We start from the raw sequence: 5372 nt of genomic DNA on the forward strand, positions 1-5372 counted from the left end.
CATGCTCTTCTTCTTTTAACCCCCAGCAGCCTTTCATCTCGCCTGGAAAAGTGAGTGCTCCCATGTTTATCCCTGATCCAAGGAGTAGGGTACAGCACAGGGGTATAAGGGGGAGGAGGATGCACAGCGGCAGACAAAGAGTCGGGTAGATCTGAAAGCAGTCTTTAACTGACAAAGGCCCCAGCTTACCGCATATCTGTGACATTAAGGATTAGCGGCTGAGAGACAGTGCTCTGGTTAATCTCTCCCCTCCCAACATCCCTCACTCAGCCTGATTCTCCTCACCTCACACTCTCGGCAGACGCTTCCTCTGCCCCAACTTTAATTAGTTTTAGCGCGGATTGAAGGAAAAGTTGGTGCTTTCTTCAGGTGATAAAACAGTAACTGCCACTGAGCTTAGTCAGGGTTAACAGAGTTGAGGTCAAGTGTGGACTCCTGGGAGTTTAGATCCGACTGCAGAGGAAAGGTCTGAGGAGGGAAACCAGAGGCCAAGAAAAACGCTGATGAAGAGAGACTGAAATTGGTTCTTTCATGTATGCCTGTATCATTGTGTTGCTATGGGAGAATGACAAAAAGCCACCTAGCACAATTCTGTCAAAGCAACTTATTCTCACGACTGGGTATGCACGATAGTCTACAAAACATTTTTGTACACCAATTTGTACAGTGAAGGAATGTATCTAAGTACATTTACTCAAGTACTGTACTTAATTACAAATGCAAGGTACTTTACTTGAGTCTTTAACTTTCATACCACTTTCTATTTTTACTCTGCTACATTTCAGAGCAAATTATTGTAATTTTTACTCCACTTCATTCTGAGAGCTTCAGTTACTTAACAAATTAAGATTTTTGCACACAAAGCACATGCAGTTTATAAAATGCAAAGTTTTATTATTAATTTTACCGCCCAAAAATACATACCTACAGGTGCAGCTAAAATGATTGGCCGATTAAGTTACTTGACAAAACTGTTAAGATCATTTCCAGTTTCTGAAATGTGAGGATTTTTCTGCAATTAATACTTTTAAGTACATTGTCCTGATGATACTTACCTACTTTTACTTGAGTAAAATTTCCAATGCACTTTAACTTTAACTTCTCTTATTTTTACAGTGTGGTATTACTACTTTTACTTCAGTAAAGATCTGAAAACTTTTTCCACCACAGGATAAGTATGGTATCTTACCAAATTAGGCAACTACTGGCCGGTCACGTGACGCCGGCTACAGAGCTCCGTGAGATGTTAAATGTAAATGTAAATGTGCTGTATTTATATAGCGCTTTTCCAGTCTTAACAACTGCTCAAAGCGCTTTTACATCTACAGGAAACATTCACCATTCACACACATTCATACACTGTGGCGGGGCTGCCGTACAAGGTGCCAGCTCATCAGATAAAACATTCATACTCCGTGCGCAGCACGGGGGCAACTCAGGGTTCAGTGTCTTGCCCAAGGACACTTCGACAATGACTGCAGGGGCGGGGATCGAACCACCAACTTTCCGATTGGTAGCAACCACTCTACACTGAGCCACAGCCGCTGATCAGCATCACATACTAGTTGAGTTGAGGTTCCTCAAGACTAGGTCACTGGATGGCGGCTACAGAGGTCTGAGATGTCGCCGGCTCAGCGGCAGTTGCAGTTGAGATTACCAGATGAAAAGGGGACTTTGAGCCAGGTAATCTACAGGGCACCGCTAGCTACCGGTCGTTTCGGTGGACATCACAGTTGAGTTTAGGCGACAAGAAATGGGTGTATGCAGCGATGACAGTTAGATTCAGATACCAAAACGACTAGTTCAATTTAGGAAAAGATTTTGGTTCCATTGAACACGCATTTCCTTGGTTCCTTGGTTTCCCCCAGGAAGCTTACTCCGCTCTACAGCTTGAAAGCGCCGTGTTTATGAACCCCCCCATCCATCCCCGACCCCCCCCCCCCCCCCCACAGTGTTTTTATTCTGCAGCAGTCACCGTAGTGCTTTCAGCAATGCTTAGGAATTGCAGTGCATTATTGTAGGTTACATTTGAACCGGAAGTTGGATTTCCAGGGTCAAAGTTGGAAACACGGTCCCTGACCTCCGATTTCTGAACTCGGAACTCGGACAACCACAGAGTACCCCGAGCTAAAAATCCAAAATGGCTGCTCCGTGCATCAACAGTTGTGAAAGCTATAGTTACATACAGTTATAAGCACTTTGGTCTTATTTGTGTCTCACTAAATCAATCTTACACACAGTCCTGTCCAACTTCTACCTGTGGACATGTTTTTACGCTTTCAACTCGGGTGTGACATCATTCCCGGCTTCGGCTTCTGAGTTCCAAGGTGAATTGAATGCATTAATTCTTCAAATTGCTTTTTGCACAAAAGGTTCATTAGAACAGACTAATAAACATCATCACAGGATAAGAGTATTTCTCACCAGAAGAATAAGGTTTGTTGGTTTTGCTGGTAAACTAGAAATGTTTAAATTTAACTTCCAAGTACTTGTGTTTTTATTCAAATGTCCAACTTATTGTTTCACTTTTGAATGTCCTGCTCAACAAGATGAGCAAGGTTTTTTGATAAAATAGCCATCTGGACATAGCTCCCTATTCATTAATTATGCAAAGGAGTGCTAATCAGAAATAATGGGCTTCTTAATTACAGTGCCAACAACGAAGGTGACCAGAAGCGGCTCGGCACCTGGACGTTGCACCGCATGCAGTTTGCACCAACATACCACAAATTGACATAATGAGGTTGACAAACTGTCAGCGATTAATGAATGGCACTGAAAATCAAGTTAATTGTCTCACAGGTGTCCTCAGGGTGTTGCATTTCATCTTATCGAGGTGTCACTCTCTTAGTAAGAACTGACACTATCAAGTGCATCTCATTTAAATGGTACCTCATGCAGTGCAGCCATCGCACCTTTTTTTGTATATTTATTAGCAGCAGTGTTGTTGGTTACTGCTGGGTGCCATGAAACAGTTTATTTAACGCTAAAGCTACAATCACCCATCAGATGTACGTGTTGTGGCTTTTTTCTAACTTTAATTAATACAAGCACACATGGTTGGAGCTCACCGTGCTTTCTATTCACAGATAATTGCACATTGTTCGTACAATAGTTAATTAGACTACAACAACTATACAATATCCTGTGCTTGACTTTACATAAGTATTACATAACCCCACATGTACTTATAGACACATATACTAATATAAATATGTAGTACACATGTGCAGCAGATCTTTACTTATAAATGTTACTGTATCACTAGCCAAGCACGATTCTTATTGTTTATGATTACTTATTTTCTTTCTTTCTTCACACTGTTGACTTTATTTGATTATTCCTTACTTTTGTCCCTTTTTGTAATAACCTTTTTTTTCTCTTCATGTTATGAGTTGCTGAATAGTTGAAGGGAACCCAACATGACAAGCCCCCTGAGAGTTTCTGGGTTTCCTTAGCATGCCCTTTTTTATTTAATTTCTCTTAAATGCATCACAGTTGTTGTATTTTTAACGTGTGCTAAAGAAAGACAATGAAAAATCAAAACTATTGTACCTCTATACAGGTGCAATAACGCTGGCTTGTAATGTGTGCAATACTCAACTGCTACTATTATTATTATAATTATTATTATTATTATTATTATTACTTTTCACCATTTCAACACCTTAATTATGTTAATTATGTGAATACTGTATCATAATATTCCTTTGACTATGTAAATATCCACACTCCTTATATTTCTTTATTCATATTTTTGCAACTGTAACACACACTTTCCTTTCGAGGGATCAATAAAGTATTTCTGATTCTGATTCTGATACATTGGGGAAAATAAATCAGTAAAAGTATTGGGATGCATTAGGCCAGAAAGGTATTACAGTTTGACAAAGTACTGGATGTTTTAGTATTAGGCTCCATGACCAGCTTCACTGGGCAATGGAATAGATGTGACATTGTGAAGAAAGTGGAGTGGAAGCACTGCTCGGACTTTGTGGTGATCACACACAGCCCATATTTGTATTTTCAATTGGAGCGTTGTGATATATTCTCCATTTCAACATTTGTTCATTTTCTTCACAAAGGACGAGCTGAATACACAAAAATTAATCTAACAAGTGCCCCCTGAGGTTCTGCAATTAATCAAGACTTTCATTTTAATTTGTGGCCCTGAGCATGGGTGTGTGTGTGTGTGTGTGTGTGTGTGTGTGTGTGTGTGTGTGTGTGTGTGTGTGTGTGTGTGTGTGTGTGTGTGTGTGTGTGTGTGTGTGTGTGTGTGTGTGTGTGTGTGTGGTGGGGGGGGGGGAATGGAGCAACTACACAAGTGGCCACTCTGACAGTTTCCCTCTGGAGACCTGGGCAGCCAAGTGCTTCTGTCTCTTGGAGTGGATGAGGTAATCCTTCAAATGCTGGCTAAAGACAAACCTAGGTGGATTTGAATTCACAGCAGGCCTAATATGAAGTTCATGCAAAGCTTAGAAGGGCAGCCTTTCGACAAGAAGGGATTTGGAAAAGTAGGGAAACGCTGTAAAGAAACAGATAACATTTTCATCACTGTCTGATGAAATACGTTAAGACTTATTGTAGAAGCATTTCTTTTTTTCTCTCGGTTTCTAATACTTTTAATGCATGATATAAAGTGGCCTCTTCATAGAACTCTATTTATACATTTTTCATAAATTCTTGCTTTGAATTTAACTTCAGAGAAATCCGCAAAACAAATGGCATTGGCTCAACCCAAAGGTTGCCACTTGGTTTCCTGGAAATTGATTCACACATTACTAAAGTATTTACTAGTTAGGGCATTCCTTTAGTTTTAATAGTAAATGACAAGTCTAAAATAGGTAGAAGTCACTAAGAACGTATGACTCACAAATTGGGTGATGGACCCACCCAATCCAGAAGATAAGTGAATGCACTTAGTTACTAGTCAGCTGAAAAATGTACTCTTGTAAATCCCTACAGCAATGCCAGGTTTTGGCAGGTACGAGCCTATTTGGGCTGCTGCATTAGCACTGTTCTTGAGCGCTGTAAATGAGCATAAGGTAGAAGTATCCATGGCACTCTTGAGGCTAATCTTTGAAAAGCCTTAATATCTTCTTGGCTATAAAGTCATAAAAACATGTCTAAGCATGTACAGTACCAGCCATTAAGGCTGACATCAGGGCAAGTACAAAATGGTTGCCTTTGGTCTCTGTGATCATAACGTCAATATCATAGACAGTGAAGAAAATGGACCAACAGATCCCATTGCTCTGCACAGAGACCAGTGAAGGATATTATAAGTTCTTTTCGGTGATGGCTAAGCATTACTGAGCAGCCTCCAACTGAGCTTGAAGACGTATATGGGACGTAGGCAACCTGTCTGATAG

The 5372-nt window shown here is 40.5% G+C and overlaps 1 long non-coding RNA gene across 1 annotated transcript in view; it reads left to right on the forward strand.

Moving 5' to 3' along the window:
* Positions 1-1028: 1028 nt before the first annotated feature.
* LOC116687518 (uncharacterized) overlaps positions 1029-5372 on the forward strand; it is a 15206-nt gene continuing 10862 nt past the window's right edge. Inside the window, exons 1-2 of the long non-coding RNA XR_004331569.1 lie at positions 1029-1038; positions 2487-2491. This is a non-coding gene — a long non-coding RNA (uncharacterized LOC116687518). The remainder of the gene's footprint in view (positions 1039-2486; positions 2492-5372) is intronic.

This window comes from Etheostoma spectabile, chromosome 4 (assembly GCF_008692095.1).
Source record: "Etheostoma spectabile isolate EspeVRDwgs_2016 chromosome 4, UIUC_Espe_1.0, whole genome shotgun sequence".
Classification (NCBI taxonomy): domain Eukaryota; kingdom Metazoa; phylum Chordata; class Actinopteri; order Perciformes; family Percidae; genus Etheostoma; species Etheostoma spectabile.